At 49.8% G+C, this 21,831-nt stretch overlaps 1 protein-coding gene across 7 annotated transcripts in view; it reads left to right on the plus strand.

The window, feature by feature from the left end:
- Positions 1–21,831, plus strand: part of TMEM263 (transmembrane protein 263) — a 348,456-nt gene that overhangs the window by 323,669 nt on the left and 2,956 nt on the right. The window lies entirely within an intron of this gene.

Consider the following 21,831-nt stretch of genomic DNA (forward strand, 5'->3'; position numbering starts at 1 on the left):
TTGTGGTGGTGTTTGATATTTAAGAGGGTTTCTTGCATGAGAATGCCCTAGTGTAAGGTCTGTCTGTCAGTGGGAGGAGAGTCCAGAAAAGGCCCATTGGGGGTTATTTAAATTGAGGAAGATTGTTCTTGCTTTTTTAAACCAAAATAATATTCCAGGTATTGATTCCATCTTAAATCCTTGCTTGGATCAGGACATGTGTTGGGTGTTCTCTAGCAATAACACCACCTTTTCATTCTGCAAGTGGCTGGGATTCTCTTGGCATATGTGCTGCTGGAAAAGGTGACTTGATTGTTCCCCATGTAAATGTGTCAATCACCAAAGCTCCCCCTGATCCCCATTAAAGAAGTGTCACGCATACCCTGCTGCATGCATGCTGTAATGCAGGAAGACAGCACCAACAGGGAAAACACTTTGCATACATGCCATGGACAATGGAATTCCTGAAACCCTCCCACGTCATCTTCCACTAACATATCTGTCTGTCCCTGTCACATCCGAGAGCAGCTGTGTTAAGGAAAAGTGTTCCTATGACTGGAGGTCCAGCAGGTCTTGCAAATACCCCCCACCACTGGTCTTCTGAACGCAGCGGGCTCTTTCCACAGCTATAGGCAAACTCATGGCTTTGGCTCTGGGAAGGGTTTCTAATCATTCTTTGTTTAGCCCAAGCATGAAGAGAAAATTCACAGCATTGGTTTTTAGAGAGACAGGCCAGATTTTCAGAGGTGCTACGCGGACAATCCGAACAAGTCAATGGGAGTCGCAAGTGCTTGGGCCCCTGTAGATCTGGCCTGTAATTGTCACCGTTGCTTGTTGTCTGAAGCTTCTAGGAGGGTTTTACAAATTATTTCCTTCCCTACCCATAACTTTTACCTCCTCGTTCCCCTGCCCCTCAGCTTCCTTAACAGGACTCTTGCTTTGTTTGCCTTCTCTGCCCTTCTTAGGCGATCTGTTTCTGCCCAGCTCGGCAGAATTGATAATTAACTTGTGCTCCCTCTACTGCATGGCTGGTTGAGTACCAGCAAAGTGCACAGTACTTGTAGGTCCTGTGTATTATGTATTTTCCAATTCTCCAATGGAATGGATTTGAAAAAAGAAACTACTGAATAATCAGAGATTCAACATGGGGTGATATCATTCGTCTGTGCTAGTAGGAATGTGTTGGGCACCTCCAGGCAGGCCAGCCTCCGAGACTGTGTGGAATAGTGGGGTCATGACAGTTGCAGGCAGTGTCAGCTTGACATCCAATGGTCAGTTCATATCCTACAGACTATATGGCTTTTGAGGGCTGATTGATCTGATCTATGATTTGAGAGTATGGGTTTGAAAAAGTAACTTTAGTTTTTAATCCCTTTATGCCGGGGAGAAACATGCCATATGTTGTCATTAAATATCCATGCTTCTCCAGTCCTCCCTATCTCTACCACTGTCCCAGCCATGTATGCAGCAGGATTTAAAGCAGTATATGAACTGGGTCACCTAGTGGAAAGGTAACCTGCAGAAAGGGTCTTGTTTGACTGCCTTTCTCCCACTGCCTGGAGATACGCCCTGCAGACTGAAGTCCATCAGCAAACAAGGATGGTCAGAAAGCAGAGTGGGGAGGACAGAAGACCTTCAGCCCCTAGGGCACTATGGAAATACTTCAGAGTTGGCTACTATTCTCCAGGCAGTTACAGGAAATGCCCAGAAATAATGTCAAGACTGATTCAGGAATCAACCAGCCAAGAGATGTCTGGGGCTTCTCCACTCCTTAGCTTGGGCTTAGTCTCCTCATTACCTGCTTGGTGGGAGTGGGCAAGGAAAGCAGCAGTAAGTTAGTGCAAAACCTCTGGAGTGGAACTTGAGGAGTGCATCTGTCTTCAGGGGGAGAAGGAGGGAAGTTTAATGCTGTTGTCTCTCGGTTATTCCAGCTGTTTCATCCACTGTTGGAGGGGGAACTTCCTGAGGGAGGCCTAAATATCCAGCCAACTCTGAGAGCAAAACCAGACCCACAGCTCCACTGAAAAGCTGCCTCATATGTCACAGCAGTGACGGTTCCAAGGCATCTGCAGCCTTAGTTACTGAAGGGTCCACGAATGCAGCACCATATAAACACTGCCATGACCGCATTGGGAGCAGGGGGTTGTCTGCTTGAGTAACTACATGGAAGTTGAAGAATAGAGTCCCTGTTGCAATACTGGAATCTCTCTTGGCCACAAATGATCCAAAAGAGCTAGCATGCAAGATACAGGATGTTGGGTGTGGAAGAAATTTTCACTCCGAGAGCACTTTTACATACCTAGGAAGCAGCTGTGTGTGTCTGTGCAGCACAAGGAAGGGAGATTTGTTGTCCCCTTGAACAATGTTAGTACCACCTTAATTTGTGTATTCAGCTCTTAGATACCACAGTGATAGGCTTTTCATAACAATATTTTATATAGTGCTTTTCAACAGTAGTCCTTAAAGTGCTTGACAGTCTTTAATACGTTTATCCTCACAACACACTTGAGAGGTAGAGAAGTGCTATTGTCCCCATTTTAGGGGAGGTGGAGGGTGTGTGTGTTAAGAAGTGATAGAGGGAGAGGGTGAATTTTGGAACAAGGGGTTTACCTTGGGGTGTCACTTCTGTTCTGGATGAGGTCTGACAGTGGGACATGTGAGCCATGAATTGGTTGTGTTCTTTCTCTTCCAGCTTTGTTTGCTGGGGACGAGCATTCTAGCCACTCATCTGCCATCTCCCTGATGCCTGCCCATGCAGGGGTGCAGCACTCTGCAAAGCTGACAGCTAAGATTATAAACTAGCTTTTGAGACATAGCCACTGAATGTGCCGTATTGGCAGAATAACAATGGGCTTCCCCTGGCTCTAGCACCTGCCTAGTGCTGCTCTGCACTGGAGTGGGCAAGCGTAGCTAGTCTTGATGAGTGTAATGTGTGATCAGAGCAGTCTGTTCTTTTCCTGATGGTCTTTTAGCTCAAGGAGTCATGTAAAGCTTCTGAGGCTGACAGGGCAGCTCCCCTGATTACAGTAGTGCTAATGCCAAAAGCTCAAAAACTGTCAGACCCTAAAAATCATGAGATTTGTTTTCAAAGAATGTTTCAGTCTTCTTTTCTCTCTCTTAATTTCTGAGCTCCCCCCGTGGGAATCTGACAATTCAACTTGGTATTCTGGGCCTCTTGCTGGTGACAACCATCTTGATGGAAAGGAACAGCATTAATTGCCTAGATACTACAAAGATGGGAAGAGCAATGGCAGCTAAGACTGTAAACCAGCTTCCATCCAGCTGCATTTTGGGATTAAGGGACAGGACAGGGTTAGAATATGACTGTTTAAACAGAACTTGTGGGGTTACACTGACAGATGTATAATGAGTAGTGTGATTTTTGGCCCCAAACTGCAGCAGCTCTCACTAGAGACTCAAACTGAGGCTGGGGCTCCATTGTGTTAGGCACTTAGGGTGACCGAATGTCCCGATTTTATAGGGACAGTCCCAATTTTAGGGTCTTTTTTTTATATAGGCTCCTATTACCCCTCACCCCCTGTCCCAGTTTTTTACATCTGCTGTCTGGTCACCCTGTAGGCACTGCACACATAGAGACAGTCCCTGCCCTGGGGACCTTTCAATCTCATGGAGGTGAGTTTGATGTAGGAGCAGGAACTGGCACTTGCCAAACTCATCTCATATAGGGGCATGCAAAAATTCATTAGATGGAAACCAGTTTTAATTAGGGCTGTCAATTAATCGCAGTTAACTCACACGATTAAATCAAAAAAATTAATTGTGAGTAAAAAAATTAATTGTAGATGAAATTGCACTTTTAAACAATAGAATACCAATTGAAATGTATTAAATATTTTGACTGTTTTTCTACATTTCCAAATATATTGATTTCAATTACAACACAGAATGCAAAGTGTATAGTGCTCACTTTATATTATCTTTATTACAAATATTTGAATTGCAAAAATGATAAACAAAAGAAATACTATTTTTCAGTTCACCTGCTAGAAGTACTGTAGTGCAATCTCTTTATTGTGAAAGTGCAACTCACAAATGTAGATTTTTTGTTACATAACTGTTCTCAAAAACAAAACGAAGTAAAACTGTAGCGCCAACAAGTCCACTCGGTCCTACTCCTTGTTCAGCCAATTGCTAAGACAAACAAGTTTGTTTACATTTACAGGAGATAACGCTGCCCGCTTGTTATTTACAATGTCACCTGAAAGTGAGAACAGATGTTCACATGGCACTTTTGTAGCTGGCATTGCAAGGTATTTACATGCCAAATATGCTAAACATTTGTATGCCCCTTCATACTTCGGCCTCCATTCCAAAGAACATGCTTCCATACTGATGACACTCATTAAAAAAAATTGTGTGTGTTAATTAAATTTGTGACTGAACTCCTTGGGGGAGAATTGTATGTCTCCTGCTCTGTGTTTTACCGACATTCTGCCATATATTTCATGTTATAGCAGTCTTGGAGGATGACCCAGCATGTTGTTCGTTTTAAGAACATTTTCACTGCAGATTTGACAAAATGCAAAGAAGTTACCAATGTGAGATTTCTAAAGATAGTTACAGCACTCAACCCAAGATTTAAGAGTCTGAAATGCCTTGCAAAATCTGAGGTTTTGGAGCATGCTTTCAGAAGTCTTAAAAGAGCAACACTCAGATGCAGAAACTACAGAATCTGAACCACCAAAAAAGAAAATCAATTTTCTGCTGGTGGCATCTGACTCATGATGATGAAAATGAACATGTGTTAGTCCGCACTGCTTTGGATCGTTATTGAGCAGAACCCATCATCAGCATGGACGCATGTCCTCTGGAATGGTGGTTGAAGCATGAAGGGACATATGAATCTTTAGCGTATCTAGCACATAAATATCTTTCAACGCCGGCTACAACAGTGCGATACGAATGTCTGTTCTCACCTTCAGGTGACATTGTAAACAAGAAGCAGGCAGCATTATCTCCTGTAAATGTAAACAAACTTGTTTGTCTGAGTGCTTGGCTGAACAAGAAGTAGGACTGAGTGGGCTTGTAGGCTTTAAAGTTTGACATTGTTTTGTTTTTGAATGCAGTTTTTTTGTGCATAATTCTACATTTGTAAGTTCAACTTTCATGATAATGAGATTGCACTACAGTATTTGTGTTAAGTGAATTGAAAAACGCTATTGATTTTCACAGTGCAAATATTTATAATAAAAAGAAATATAAAGTGAGCACTGTGCACTTTGTATTCTGTGTTGAAATTGAAATCAATATATTTGAAAATGTGAAAACCATACAAAAATATTTAAATAAATGGTATTCTATTGTTGTTTAACAGCGCGATTAAGTGTGATTAATTTTTTTAATCGCTTGACAGCCCTCATTTTAATCCTTATTGAGCTGGGCGAGAGTTAAATTCATGACCTACTGGTGGAAAACTCTATATCTTATTAGCAGTGCCCTGAGGCTTCCACTCCCCTAGGAATGCTGTTGTGACACCTTTTGAGTATGAGGCTTGCTTTCTGGAAAGAAGTTTCCTAAATCCATGTTCTGCTCTTTAAGAGCTTACACAGGCAGGGTCTTCTACTTTCTGGAAACACAGTCAAAATCTCCTACATGCTGCTCTCACTCTCAAACACACTCTGGACTTGTCTACATGAACGCTTAGTTCATAGTAAATGGGAGTGTAACTCTACCGCATTCTAGCCTGCTGCCCACTAAGTGCTCATGTGGATCTTGCTGATGCACTAAAAGTGCACTTTAATCTACTCCTGTTTCAGAGCAGGTAGATCAAAGCATACTAGGGAACTTTTAGTGCACAGCAGCAGGGTTCACGTGCACTATTAGTGCACAGCAGGTTTGTGTGGGATAGAGTAACAGCCCAGCATGCCACCAACCAAGTGTTCATAGAGACAAGCCCTCAGCCTTCCACATCCTCTTTTGGAAGGGACAGCCCCCATTAGCCAATATACAAGCACTGGAAATTGCAACAGTAAAATAAATGTTAACACAACAATGAAAGTAACTTCTGAGCACAATGTTTTACAATATAAAATCATTGCAACAATTACTTCAGGGTCCTCACACTAGTTCTTATATTTGTATTTGTTTAAATATATGTATTTTTTCCACTTCCATTGTTCCACAGCAGAGTCTGAACCCACAAACTTGAGACCCACAACACAGACCTCTTCTACTTCAGCAAAAGGAGTGAGTGGGAGCTCCTAGAGCAGAGGTGGCCAACCCAAGCCTGAGAAGGAGCCAGAATTTACCAATGTACATTGTCAAAGAGCCACAGTAATACCTCAGCAGCCCCCCATTAGCTCCCCCCCACTCCTAGCGCCTCCCACCCACCGGCAGCCCCACCGATCAGCACCTCCCCCTCCCTCCCCATACCTCCCAATCAAGTGTTTCGTGGCATGCAGGACACTCTGGGTTGGAGGAGGAGCAAGGGCATGACAGGCTCGGGTGGGAAGAGGTGGAGTGGGGGCAGGGCCTGTGGGAGACCCAAGGGTTGAGCAGTGAGCACGCCCTGGCACATTGGAAAGTTGGCCCCTGTAGCTCCAGCCTCGGAGTCGGCGCCTATACAAGGAGCCACATATTAACTTCTGAAGAGCCGCATGTGGCTCCAGAGCCACAGGTTGGCCACCCCTGCCCTAAAGGGAGACCCAACACACATGTTGTGAGTGGGTTACACGAGTATATCTGAGACAAAGACTGGGCAGCAAGATTCCTGATCTCTAACTGTGGGAAGTAGTCTAGTAGTTGCAGACAGTAAAATCTATTGTAACAACGCACCATTTGGGTCATCTGCAGGAACTGTCTGGGGATTGGTCCTGCTTTGAGCAGGGGGTTCGACTAGATGACCTCCTGAGGTCCCTTCCAACCCTAATAGTCTATGATTCTAAGACCTCTGATGTAAAAGCGTGAGCCTCTGCCACTTGAGCGAAGGAACCTGATCTCTTTGTGCACAAGCAGTAGCAGAATCATAAACCTCTAAAGCGGGTCAAGCTGCTAGACACAGAACCATGCTGTGTTAGTGTGAGTTATAGAATCATCAAATTTGCCATGTTTCTTCTGAAAGACTTTGGCAAAGTGGATGAGCCTTGAGTCTGTTATAATCAAGAGGTAGGTTCTATTGCTAGGCCTGCCTGCAGTGTCCTTGTCCAAGCTGTCAGATGTCTTGCCGGTGAAATGCGTGAATGATGGGCACCTCTTCAAAGGTAGCCATATGAAGCCTTGTTTAATAATGGTTGTGAAGGGCACAGCCATAGTAACAGCAGTCAATAGAAGAGCTAGTACTAACTCCGAATCTGTGGGCTTGCACTTCAGGCCTCCTTCCCTGTCAGGTAACTTCTGCCGCTCTCATATGCCTGCAGCAGGGACTGAAATCATGTCACTACAGCTAAAATCCTCAAATGTGGCAACATTGTGATGGGAAGGACCCATAGCCAATGTGGGACAGAGGAGCCTGCAGGGATCTATGAGTCTGCCATAGTGTAAAATCCACCAGGGAGTGCCAGAGCATGAAAGAGGAGCCATTTCTTACAGCAGATTGAAGTATGTTGTTTACTCCCATTGTTTGTCAAGACCTCATAGAAGCGTGGACAATGACCTTTATTTTGTCCTTTCACAAATATTAATTATTTTTCTCCTATGTTTTTATCTATGCTAAATTAACAGGGCTGTTTTTAACTGGAGCCTCTAGCTCATTTAAAGGCTTTTCATGCCAGATACCATAGCTATCTGCTAAAAACAGCTCTGAGAATCGAGCATAACTACTACTACTACTACCAAACCAGTGCGGGCGAGGAGAGGACACAAAAAACTGGACTTTGCATTGGTCTTACAAAAAGAGAAGTTAAAAAAAATCTCTTCAGCTGAGTGGCAGGCGATTTTTTTAAAGAAAATAACATCTAGATTCTGAAAGCTTTATCCGATTATAAAAATTTCATGCCTCTGAGACTCTTTTGAGCCCTGGGACTGCTTTGTGGGTTTGTTTGGTGATTCGAAGGTGGAAAATAACAATAATATTTACTGCAGTCACATCTAAACACCTCAACTTGAGATCAGGGCCCACTGTCCTAGGCATTGCACGTGCACATGTAAGAGATGGTCTCGGCCCAAAAGAGTTTACAGTTCTTCTTCGAGTGATTGCTCACATCCATTCCAGTTAGGTGTGCGCGCCGCGCGTGCACGTTCGTCGGAAACTTTTTACCCTAGCAACTCCAGTGGGCCGGCAGGTCGCCCCCTGGAGTGGCGCCGCCATGGCGCCCAATATATATCCCTGCCGGCCCACCCGCTCCTCAGTTCCTTCTTACCGCCGTGTCGGTCGTTGGAACTGTGGAGCGCGGCATAGCTGTCCTCCACGTCCCTAGCTCTCCTTGTTTTTCTATCGTTATCTCTATTGTAGTGTTAATTAGACTGTTAAGTAGATAGTAGTAGTTAAGTGTTAAGTAGTTGTAAATAGTTTTTCGCCGGGGGCTTAGCCCTTCCCGGCACCCGGCACCGGGCTCATGCCTGGTTCGCCGGGCTTCAAGCAGTGTGCGGCCTGCAAGAAGCCTATGCCCACGAGCGACCCCCACGACGCGTGCCTGAAGTGCCTGGGGGAATCGCATAGATCCGACAAGTGCCGCATCTGCAAGGCTTTTAAGCCAAGGACTAAGAAGGAGAGGGATCAAAGGCTCCGGACTCTCCTCATGGAGGCGGCACTTGACCCGGCGGCTTCGCAGGCCGTGATGTCGGCGCCGGCACCGGATCGCACCGGCACCGAGAAGACTCCCCGGCACCGACCTTCTCCGGCACCGGGGACAGAGCCTAGGCCGTCGAAGTCCATTACTCCGGCCAGGCACACCCGAGTGGAGCGCCCGGCCTCAGCATTGGCCGCGGCGCCGCCGGCACCGTCGACTCCGGGCCCGGCGGGTCCGTCGAGTCCGGTGCCGCCAAGCTCCCCCATGACATCTGGGGTCGAGATAGTGGTGCCATCTACACCAGAGACCTTCGCCTCGGCACGGGACCTCATAGCCATGACCGAGCCCACTCAGCTACCACCCCCGGTACCTCCGGTGCGGGTTGTGTCCAGAGGCAAGCGTATGATGTCGGCACCGTCCCGGGACTCTCGCTCTCGCTCCAGGTCCCGACGTCAGGGTCGCTCCAGATCCCGCCGCCGCTCGCAGTCCCGGCACCGCTCCCCTCAGCGGTACCGGTCGCACTCGCGGCGCCGGTCGACACCGAGACGATCGCGGTCAGACTCCAGCCGTCGTTACCGGCACCGCGAGTCCAGGAGCCGATCCAGACGTTCGCCGCACCGGTCGACCTCCCGGCGCCGAGCTGGTGGCAGGTCCCGGTCCCGGTCGACCTCCCGGTACCGAACCGGTGGCAGGTCCCGATCCCGGCACCGAAGCGGCGCCCGGTACCGATCCAGATCCCGGCACCGTGGCAGAACTCGGTCCCGCTCCCGGCACCGTTACAACTCCCGGCACCGGTCCCCGGCACCGAGACGATCGCCCGTGCCGGCCCGCGCGGACCCTTACCATCCAGGGTCCGCCCCGCCATGGCCCTCGAGGCAGCCGTCCGTGTCTTCGCTGGCGGACAGTGGGTACGCGCTCGGCACCGACCGGCAGGCGGCGCTGTTCAGCGAGCCTCCACAGCAGGACGCAGCCCCACAGCAATGGGGTTTCTGGACACCCTGGGCGTATCATCAGGCCCAGGGCCCCCAACAGCTCCCTGCTAGGCCGGCGACTGCAGAGCGCAGGGCACCTGAGGCCTCGTTGTCTCGCCCCCCTCCCTCCCCGGATGGGGAGGAAGGATCCAAGCAACAGGACTCCACTTTGGCTCCTGAGGCAGAGGCGAGGGCCGAGGGAGACCCCCCTTTAGACACCCTCTTGCCGGGGGTCTCCTCATCTTCTTCCCCTGATGAAGCGGTGGCTGGGACCTCCTCCAACAGCCCCCCCCCGCTGGACCTCAGGGCGCACCAGGACCTCCTCCGGCGAGTAGCCCAAAACCTGAGTCTACAAGCCGAGGAGGTCTCGGAGGTAGAGGACCCTATTGTCACCATCCTCTCGGCAGACGCTCCCACCAGGGTCGCCCTGCCGTTCATACGGACCATCCAGGCCAATGCCAACACCATCTGGCAGTCTCCGGCCTCCATTCCTCCCACTGCGAAGGGCGTCGAGAGGAAGTACATGGCTCATTCTAAGGGCTACGAGTACCTCCACGTACACCCGACTCCGTGTTCCCTGGTGGTCCAATCCGTCAATGATAAGGAGCGTCATGGTCAGGAGGCTCCAGCCCCCAAATCCAGGGAGGCTAGGCGGATGGATCTCCTCGGCCGTAAGGTGTACTCGGCGGGGGCGCTGCAACTCAGGGTCTCCAACCAACAGGCCCTGTTAAGTAGATACGCCTTTAACTCCTGGGTGGCAGCAGACAAATTCAAGGAGCTGTTGCCACAAGACGCTCGTCAGGAGTTTGCGGCCATCCTAGAGGAAGGCAAGAAGGTCGCACGCACGTCCTTGCAAGCCTCTCTGGACGCTGCGGATTCGGCTGCCCGTACCCTTGCGTCGGGTGTAACGATGCGTCGCCTCTCCTGGCTGCAGGTTTCCGGCCTTCCGCCGGAGCTCCAGCACACAATACAGGACCTTCCTTTTGAAGGCCAAGGGCTGTTCTCGGATAAGACAGACCCTAGACTCAAGAGTCTAAAAGACAACCGAGTCATCATGAGGTCACTGGGGATGCACACTCCAGTGACGCAGCGCAGACCCTTCCGGCCGCAGCAACAACAACAACAGCGCAGGCCGTATCTCCAGTTCCGCCAGCGGCAGGACCTTAACAGGCGCCGCGGCAGGAACGGAAGGCGCAGGCACTCGGGGAACCAAGGGGGCCAAAACCAAGGCTCCTCTAAGCCCCCGCCTGGTCCCAAGCCTTCATTTTGAAGGTGCGCCCGAGGGCGCAGTAACAGTTTCCCCATTGGATCCTTTCCCCCCGTTTTCCAACCGCCTTTCTTTTTTCCTCCCGGCGTGGTCCCTAATAACATCAGACCGCTGGGTCTTACGCACGGTGCAGTCGGGATACCGCCTGCAGTTTGTTTCATTTCCTCCTCCCCGCCCCCCTTCCTCGTCCCTCTTCAGGGACCCCTCTCACGAGCAATTCCTTCGGCAGGAGGTGCAGACGCTCCTCGGCAAAGGAGCTATAGAGGCGGTGCCGGAGAACGAGAAAGGCAAGGGGTTTTATTCCCGCTACTTTCTGATCCCCAAGGCCAAGGGAGGCCTCAGGCCCATCCTCGACCTGCGAGAGCTCAACAAGTACCTGGTGAAGTTGAAGTTCCGCATGGTTTCCTTGGGGACCATTATCCCATCCCTGGATCCGGGAGACTGGTACGCCGCCCTCGACATGCAGGACGCGTATTTCCACATTGCTATCTGGCCACCCCACAGACGTTTCCTTCGCTTCGTTGTGGGGTCTCTGCATTACCAATTTGCAGTCCTCCCATTTGGCTTGTCCACGGCCCCGAGAGTGTTTACGAAATGCATGGCAGTTGTTGTGGCGCAGCTTCGGCGCAGTCGTATCCACGTGTTCCCGTATCTGGACGATTGGTTGATTCGGGGCACGTCGGAACAACAAGTCTGCAGCCATGTCCGTGTGATCACCGACATGTTCGCCACTCTGGGCCTCTTGGTGAACACAGACAAGTCCACCCTGGCCCCCACACAAAGGGTGGAATTCATCGGGGCCGTCCTGGACGCCACTGTGGGCAGGGCCTTGCTGCCATTGCAGCGGTTCCAGGCCTTGTCGGCAATCGTGCAACGACTACAGACAGCCCCCCTGACGTCAGTGAGGACGTGTCTAACCCTGTTAGGCCACATGGCGGCCTGTACTTTCGTGACCAATTACGCTCGGCTCCGCATGAGGCCACTCCAGTTGTGGCTCATCAGTCATTACAGGCCGACAAGACAGCCACTAGATATGTTAATCACGATCCCCCAGAGGGTCTTAGATTCTCTCGGCTGGTGGCTGGACCAGTCAGTGTTGTGTGCGGGTCTCCCCTTCCACCCATCTCAGCCCTCGGTGTCCCTAACAACAGATGCCTCAGATCTCGGCTGGGGGGCCCACGCAGGGACCCTGAGGACGCAGGGCCTGTGGTCCCAGGAGGAGGTGGGGCTACACATCAACATGCGGGAGTTGAGAGCGGTCCGTCTTGCTTGTCAAACGTTCTGTCATCAGCTCCAGGGTCGTTGTGTCGCGGTGTTCACCGACAACACGACGACCATGTATTATATCAACAAGCAGGGCGGCACCAGATCCTCCTCCCTGTGCCACGAGGCGATACGACTCTGGGACTTTTGTGTAGCCCACTCCATTCACCTCATGGCTTCCTTCCTCCCCGGAGTACGGAACACGCTGGCGGATCGATTGAGCAGATCCTTCCTGTCACACGAGTGGTCCCTTCGCCCGGACGTCGCCCTCTCCATCTTCCGGAGGTGGGGTTATCCCCGGGTGGACCTCTTCGCGGCCAAGGGGAACAGGAAGTGCCAAGCGTTCTGCTCCTTTCAGGGCAGGGAACCCGGGTCGATAGCGGATGCCTTCCTCATCCAGTGGTCGACCCACCTGTACTATGCATTTCCCCCATTCCCGTTGGTCCACAGGGTCCTTCTGAAGGTGCGCAGGGACAGGGCTCACGTGATCATGGTAGCCCCGGCGTGGCCCAGACAGCACTGGTACCCCATGCTGCTGGACCTGACCATAGCCGACCCAGTTCCCCTGCCCCTTCATCCGGACCTGATTACCCAGGAGCACGGGACCCTCTGTCACCCGGACCTGCAGTCGCTGCACCTAGCGGCGTGGCTCCTGCGTGGCTGACTGGCTCTGAGCTGCGCTGTTCCACGCCGGTGAGGGAAGTGCTCTTGGGCAGCAGGAAGCCGTCCACAAGAGCGACATATTTGGCCAAATGGAAGCGATTCTCCTATTGGTGCGTGGAGAGAAATCTCCGCCCTATGGAAGTTTCAGTAGCCAACATCTTAGACTACATTTGGTCCCTCAAAGGGCAAGGTCTGGCCATATCGTCGTTACGAGTCCACCTAGCGGCTATCTCCACCTTTCACCCGGGTGCGGATGGTCACTCTGTTTTTTCCCACCCGACGGTGTCTAGATTCCTTAAGGGGCTGGAACGTTTATACCCTAACGTCCGTCCCCCTGCTCCAACCTGGGATCTTAACCTGGTGTTGTCCCGACTCATGGGGCCCCCCTTTGAGCCGTTAGCTACTTGCTCCCTGCTTTACCTCTCTTGGAAGACGGCCTTTCTAGTAGCTATCACCTCAGCTAGACGGGTGTCGGAACTCCGGGCTCTTGTGGTAGACCCCCCATACACGGTCTTCCACAAGGACAAGGTGCAGCTGAGACCACACCCTGCTTTTCTCCCCAAGGTGGTCTCAGCTTTCCACGTCAACCAAGAGATATTTCTCCCGGTTTTTTTCCCGAAACCTCACTCCTCAGGCAGGGAGCAGCAGCTCCACTCGCTTGATGTCCGTAGGGCTCTCGCGTTTTACGTGGAGAGGACCAAGCCCTTCCGCAAATCCCCCCAGCTTTTTGTAGCAGTAGCGGACCGCATGAAAGGGCTTCCTATCTCCTCCCAGAGGCTATCCTCTTGGGTAACGTCCTGCATCAGGACCTGCTATGACTTGGCCCACGTCCCTACGGGCCGTGTGACTGCGCATTCTACCAGGGCGCAGGCGTCGTCGCTGGCTTTCCTCGCCCGTGTGCCCATCCAGGAGATCTGTCGGGCAGCGACCTGGTCATCGGTCCACACCTTTGCTTCCCACTACGCCCTGGTCCAGCAGTCTAGAGAGGATGCGGCCTTCGGATCTGCTGTGCTCCATGCCGCGACTTCTCACTCCGACCCCACCGCCTAGGTATGGCTTGGGATTCACCTAACTGGAATGGATGTGAGCAATCACTCGAAGAAGAAAAGACGGTTACTCACCTTTGTAACTGTTGTTCTTCGAGATGTGTTGCTCACATCCATTCCACACCCGCCCTCCTTCCCCACTGTCGGAGTCGCCGGCAAGAAGGAACTGAGGAGCGGGTGGGCCGGCAGGGATATATATTGGGCGCCATGGCGGCGCCACTCCAGGGGGCGACCTGCCGGCCCACTGGAGTTGCTAGGGTAAAAAGTTTCCGACGAACGTGCACGCGCGGCGCGCACACCTAACTGGAATGGATGTGAGCAACACATCTCGAAGAACAACAGTTACAAAGGGGAGTAACCGTCTTTTCTAAATCTCCTAGTGGCCATGTGACCCCAGCAGGAAGATAAATAGCATGGGTTTCTGATGCTGTTTTAGATTATCCATTCCCACTAGCCAGCAATCAAAGACTTTGTCTGATGCAAAAGCTCAGAGACTAAGCAGGGAAGAGAAGCTGATGGCAGATTGGGACCACTGAAAAAAATATGTTCAGCCAAGCTAAGTTTGAGGCTTTTTTAGTGCTTTCAGCAAGAGAGAGACTGGTAAAGTCCAGTCGATAGCGGCCACTCGTTATTCTGACATGCTTTAGTTATGGGTTAATGTGGCTTACCCTGGAAATTGAGATTGTGGGTGGATGGGTGAGCAGTGACGTAACTGGGTGCCCCTCAGAATTTTTCAAGGGCAGATTGAAATCTGAATCCTTTTAGATATCTCCTTTGACAGTATCACCAGTCTTTTGGCATACTGTAGGTACCTGAATGACCTGCCCCAGGCAGCCACACACACAAGTTCTGGCCTTCTGCATCCATTGTACATTGGGAAGAGGAGGAAATGTTACTGTGCTGCAGGCCCTTTTATGAAATGGCTTGTTGAGATTTCCTTCCTCCTAAGGCTAAATCAGGTGTGGGGGATGCACATTTAGCCTGCAAAAGGCCCCTATTGTGGGCCCGTCTATATTATAATCTTTACCATGTGGAAGGAGATGTTGTTTATTTGTATTATAATGTACATAGATGCCACAACAGAGATCAGGGCTCCAGTATGCCAGGCACTGTACAAACACAAAAGAAGACAGTCACTACCCTCTAGAGTTTGCAAATGAAATAAATAAGATGGATGAACAACTCAGGCCCAGCAAGGGGAAGTGTCTTGCCTAAGGTCACACACACATGAGTGGTCTAGCTAAGAATGGAACCCTGGTCTCCAGAGTCCCAGACTAGTGTCCTAGCCCCTAGACAATGTTGCTTCTACCGGGTTGTTCCTGAATGCAGTTACCTTTTGTAGTTCAGATGAAATGTTAACCATGCTAAAGACTTGAGCTGTCCTCAGTTCAAAGATATAGTCAATGTCCCATCTAGGGTTGCCACCCATCCAGATTTTACCCAGACAGTCTGGTTTTTGGCTTCTGCGTCCGGGTGCCATTTACGGTTGCCAGGAGCCCAGTGTTCAACCAGAAAGTTGGGTCGAAAAGGGGACCTAGCAACCCTAAATGGCATCCAAACCAAAGTCTGCTTACCGTAGGGCAGGGGCAGGGGCAGGCGCCAGACCATTAACCTGCGCCAGACCCTGCTCAGCTGGGGCTGCCTCCTCCCTGCAGGCAGCCTCCTTGAGACGATCCAGTGATGGGTGGGAAGAGCAGCGAGCGATGAGGGCAGGGCCTTGGGGAGAAGAGACGGAGCAGGGGCGTGGCCTTTGAGGGGAAAGGTGGGGCATGGAGCCAGGCGTCAGGGGATCCGGTTATCAGCAATTAAAATGATGGCAACCCAAGTCCCATCTAGCCTACAAAAGTAACCATGTCATAACCAGGTGCTCTGCAGTGGGCCCTTAGTAGTAAAAGTGTGGAGCTGGAATGAAAACAGTGTATCAGGAATCAAATAGGAACAAAACACCTTCCAAAATGTATCAGACCCAGCCACTATCCCCCGGTTGAAGGCTACCCTCCCAGTTCCTAACTTACAGCAGTGACTAAATGCAACACAGATCCTCACACTTCCATAATCAGAGTTTACACTGCTTCACCCTCAAGGCTCAGCTGAGGAAAACAAGCCATTCCATATCACTGTTCGTTTACCCTCCTGAACTCTGTCTTTGAGTGCTTCAAGGTAGACGCTACAGCAGCTAATAATGCTTACAGAGCATGTGCGGGAACAATTAAAGCTCGTTGTGCTACTGAGGAGCCCTGTGGTGTGCTGGGATTGGGAGACAGCTGCCCCCATTTTGCTGAGTGCAGCAGCCTCCCGAGCGGCCGGTGGCAGTGAGCAGCAAGCATGTCTCACTGATTGCAGACCCTGTGAGTTAACATGTAAAAATCAATGGCTAAACTCAAGCTGGCATTTCTGGGCCTCTTGCTGGTGGCAAGCTTCTCGGTGGAAAGCAACAGCATTCATTGCCTGGATACCACAGGGCTGGGGAGAACCAGGCAGCTGAGACTGTAAACCAGCTTCCATCCAGCTGCATCATGGGATTAGTGAGCAGGATTATAACATGACTGTTCAAACAAAGAGGTAGTTGTTGTTAAATATCAAACCCTTGCACTTGGCATTGAGGTATTTTGAACCCCAACAGCACAGTAGGGTGGGATGAATGAACTACAGTTCCTTGGGAGGCTGCAAGGTGGAGCTATGGCTTATTACAAGTGCCACAAGGATGGGTCAGGCAGGATTCTTCAAGCTGCACATGAGACTTAAAACTAGGCAGTGTCCCTGGTACAGGGGCTTTTCACAGGTCAGAAGGCCTAAGCTGTGGTTTCGTTTGTGAGACACAGCTATCCCTGTGCCTGCACATCAGAAGCTTTCTCTCTCCGCTGCATCTGCCTGCTCTGGAGGCTGTTTATAAGGGAGTGCATTGCCAGACTGAAAAGCTTGGAGACTGAACGCCTTGTTTATCCCCAGAACAGTCACAACACAGCAGCAGGGCAAGTTTCTACCTTGTCATTGTGCCTGACCTCTCACTAGAGACACCCCTGTTGAGATAAATGGGAAGTTCAGTCTTCGGCATCTTTGCCAAGACTATCAGTGGGATCCAGTCAGTGCCAGCTGTGATGATACACTCACAACACTTCCGTATTAAAAGCACTGCACCAATATGAGCTCATTAACCCTGACAACATCCTTTTGAGTTATGGGTAAATATCAGGTCCAGGCCCTGTGCTTTAGATGGGGAAACAGACACAGCATGTCCAAATGCTCAAAATCACAGGTCAGAGTCCAAACAATCATGAAATTTTGTATAAACAACATATTTTGGGTTCTTTTATTTTCCTTTTGTTTTTTGAGCCTTTAGGAAGCACTCGAGTCCTGTGTTCAGGCATTTCTCCTTAACCATGAGTCTAGAAACTTATTCTTTTACAAGTTTCACACACATTCACATGACTCCAAGAGGTGGGGCTTTAAGAAAAATGCAAATAATCATAGGGCTCATGATAAATCATAAGAGTTGGCAACATTGCAGAGGCACAGAAAGAGGAAGCGACTTGCCCAGGAAATCAGTGTTGGGGATGGGATTACAACTTGTAACCAGCTGACTCCCAACCCCATTCATTCCTCCAAACCCTGCTACCTAACAGTGATTGTTTGCTAGACTGAGTCCTCCCAACTCATTTCACATTGGTCACCAAACAGTAACCACAAGCAGATAACCTCTGATGCCTATCAGCTCAGGTTAGATTTGAACTAACAGCCCCATCTTTCTGACTTAACCAGCCTGCCTCTCCCGCCCCCTGAAATCTAGGACCAAACGGAAGACAGTTCCATAGAGGTGAAAGGCTTTGTTTCCCATTCCCTGAGCCAAGCCACTCCCTCTAGCCTGGGACTGGATTGAAATTAGTGTCCTAAAAATGAAAGACCCCGTATCCCATTCCTAAACACTCTCCTCACCTGCCCCTGCTCTCTTCTCATGGGTAAGCGGCAAGTACAGCTTGCACAAATTCTCTTAGAGAGAAGGATTCTCCTTGTCCATCATATCAGCTGCCGAGGGAAGCAGTAACCCGGTCGGTCCAGTCGCACTCAGCGCTAACATAGCATACAGTTTTGTCATTTCATGTATAATAAATAAATGCAAAACCCCAGGCATTTGCTGCGATGCCTCTGAAAATTGTGTGTGTGTCAATTCTGATGTGCACATAGCCATCCTAACACTCCTCATATGCTCTTTACAGTTCACATTTCCCTTATCAGGTCAGAAAGTGTGGCCTTGTCTGCAGACTCAGCAGGTAGATTCACTGCTCTGTACAGACACCAATCAGGATTGCGAAAGGCCCTGGCTAAGGATAAGAGTCTATTGTGTGGGTGCTGACCTCAAAGCAGAGAATCAGCATACATGCAGAGGTGCTTTTTTTCCTGTCCTTTTTCCTTCCCTTCTAAATTGGCTTAGGGTGAGGTGAAGCTGAAGGGATCCTTGGAAAGGCCAGGTCGTTGATTGAAAAAAAGGCTTGACAGATGGTGAAGAGCTTTCATCAGCAGGATGGGCTGCAACAGGCTCCAGGGAATAGCATTCTGCCCGCACTCTGGCTGTGTGTCTGTCTGTCTCTGATTATTTTGTGTATTTTCATCTCTGCTGTCTCTCTCTCTCTCTTAATCTGGGCTCCTCTGTGCCACCAAGATGCATAGTTCACTCCATTGTCTGAGAGACTAATTTGCACTGTAAATCTGATGCTTATCTTACATGACAGCTTACTATGGGGCTTGCTGCCGTCCTGAAGACAAGCTATCCAGAGACAGCCAGGGAGCTTTAGACGGGTTGACTGGGGTGAAGGATGTACTCCCACCCAGGCACAATCTCATCTGCTCCGACTTCCCGGTCAGAGCTTGGGCTTTGTCCCTTGCATTTTGCTGTAACCCATTTTAAGTCAAAAAATAATCCACTCTGAGTTGAAGTTTGTATCACAACACTCTGGTTCCTCATAAGCTCAGGAGTAGGAAGTCAGAGCTCTGAAATGCTGTTGGAGTGGCCATCAATTTACCAAGGGTGAGGCTCCACCCTCGCTTCCTGCTGCTCGAGGGCTAGAACCCAAGTACTGGCAGCCACTTTAGCCTTGGTGATCTCTGAGTCTGGGATTCCTAGAGCTCGCTGCAGCATTGTTGACTTTGTGCCTAGCATAATTAGAAGGATTCATTGTTCTTGTCAGGGCTGGCTCCAGGAACCAGCCCAGCAAACAGGTGCTTGGGGCGGCCAAGGGGAAGGGGCGGCTCGTTGGGCTCTTTGGCGGCAATTCAGCGGCGGGTCCCTCTCGGAGGGAAGGACCTGCTGCCAAATTGCTGCCAAAGAGGAAAGCAGCATGATGGAACGACCGCCAATTGTGACTTTTTTTTTTTTCCACTGCTTGGGGCGGCACAAGCCCTGGAGCCGGCTCTGGTTCTTGTCTTAACTCCTTAATGCTTCCTGACCCTTTCTCCAACACTTTTTAATTGTCTGCGGGCCATGTGGCATCTCAACACTTCTCATATGCATGTGCCTCCTCCTCTCTTGTCCCCAGGCTAGTCACCTGAAGGCTTCCATATCTCATCTGATTGGTTTGACTCTAGTGTTGATTGGAAATGGGGACAGGACACAAAAGCTCCCACCGTGAGGCTCCATCACTAAGCCATTATCGTGCAGACCTACTAGTGCCCTGAGCTTCTGCACCATGATCCCCTCCTGGGACAAGTAGGCTTGTTGCCCTCCGTGTCTAGAGAAGGTGGCACATGTAGTGCACTTCTGAGGGATGATACAGCACAGTGAACACAAGACTCCAGTGACCCCATCCCATAATAGAAGGGTTAATACTTATGAGTATCAAATGGAACCAGTGCCAACTTTCACCCCATCCTCAAAATGGACCTGCTCTGAGGTGTGGTTGATTTTCTATGCTCCTCTTTTTCACACATCCCTGCCTTTCCTAGTCCAAGTGAGAAGCCAAAGCACCAAAATTGCCATACCAAACAGGCTGCTTTTGGGCAGGGGAGGGGGGAAGTAGGTTCAAACTAGACCAAAAATGGAGTCCTGGAATCTTTAACTGCTCCCTGCCCCACAGGAAGAGAAGGGCTTTCTTACAAAAGTGCAGTGTTATTCTGTGGCAGTGAGCCCACTGGCCAGGAACTTTCCTGTAGAACAGGTAGAATTTTAATCACCTGGGACTGTACCAGAAATCATACAGAGAGCATATTCTAACCCAGTTTTGCAGACTGGTTAAGTCAGGTAAGGATCTAAATATCAGGGGCTTATCCAAACCCTTTGACGCCAACAACTCCTCCTAGCAAGTGCACCGCCTCAGGCCTTAACTGCAGACAGCTGACGATGCCTCCCAAGCAACTTCCATGAAAGCAAGCAGAGCTCCCAAAATTGTCTAAATCAAGAAGGCTCCAATGTATGCCAAGTAAGAGACCTGATCGGATGCAGGGACTAGACTTGATTTTAAAATTTTTATGGCTATTTTTTGTAAAGGATCCAGAACCACTCCCTTCCCCACAGGGCGACAGTGGCACAGCCAGTTAGTAATTGATCTGATGGGCTGAACTTTAGCCTGCAGGTGTGCTTAGAATATGTGGAACACACAGGGACCTGTTTAACAGCTGCACTAAGGAGCCCCTTTGTGCCAAGTGCTATACAAAACATCTCAAGACAGTCCCTGCTCCAAATAGCTCACAATTTAAGTGAATGACAAAAAGGAACAGGTGGGCAAAACAAACGTGGATGGAGGTGCTTGGGAGGCAAAAGTAACAGTAAATGGAGCAGGATTTGCATAGAAGGCATAGCTCTGATGTCTCCATCAGCCATGGTGGGCAGCATCCGAAGGCCCTGCCATGCTATTAGCTATTCAGCCTCTGCTTTCTGGAGTTCCCAAGCCCTTTACTTGGTAGCAAAGGAAATGCACTGACAGAATCAATATCAGCTGCAAGCTGCATGTCAATGAAAGTGGGCGATGATATCAAACGGGTGTTTCCAAGTAGAATTTCCTGTTGCCTGGAATATCATTAGCATTCCAAGTGGAACACTGTTGACTAGTTGAGCTGAGTTAATATATATGGGACTCCCTCTTGAATGAGCAGCGATCATTGCAGCATGGTGTGTGTTTGCGAGCACGACCTAATGTGTGAGACATGAAAATCCCTATGAAGATCCAAGGGGACAAACCACAGCCAGCTGTTGGTTAGCTACAGTAATCTGTTCTTTCCTCGTTCAGCCACTTGGGTTAGTGCAAGTGAATTGCCTGTAACATCTTGGCATCCAGTGACCCATCTATCCACTCTCACTCCAGGGATGTAGCTATGAATGGGAAGCAACATTTTGCTGGGGATTCCCCTGCTGAATGGCTCTGAGTGGTCTCAGCCTTTTGTTTGTGGCAATGTGTTCCAGGCCAGTTCCTTTGTATGTCCCATGGACTGTATAAGCATTAGCGGATCTCGCTGCTGAGCTCTGAAGAGCCTCTCTCTTCAGAGTGCTTACAAAGTCTCTGTGATTCTCCTTGCCAAGTGACTGACTAATTCTGACAGAACTTCTGGCTTGGGCTCTGTACAGACACATCATTATTATGCAGGCTTTCAGCAGCCTGCCATTCATCTCCACAATTTCCCCACTTCCCAGAATATGGGGAACACATCCCAATAAAAGCCCTCCTGCTGCATGGTTTTGCTTTATCAAAATGAGTCCATGTGTATTAGCTATCGGCCCTCTAAGCAGGTGTTGCATTAGAAAGGACTTTATTGTTCCAGGACTCCAATGTTTCCAGGGGGAGCTTTCTCTCCTACACAGCAAGACTCCTTTGCTGTTTTCGTGTGGTTGTTTTTAACGTCTCATATATAGAACTGGAAGCAAATCAGAAGTTCTAGCACCTAAAACATCCACCCCTCTCCAGAAAAACAGTTACCATTTTGCTGCCTGCATCTAGTATAGGCAGTGGACACAAGCTGAGAGGGGGTGT

Source organism: Gopherus flavomarginatus, chromosome 5, assembly GCF_025201925.1.
Source record: "Gopherus flavomarginatus isolate rGopFla2 chromosome 5, rGopFla2.mat.asm, whole genome shotgun sequence".
In the NCBI taxonomy this organism is placed as follows: domain Eukaryota; kingdom Metazoa; phylum Chordata; order Testudines; family Testudinidae; genus Gopherus; species Gopherus flavomarginatus.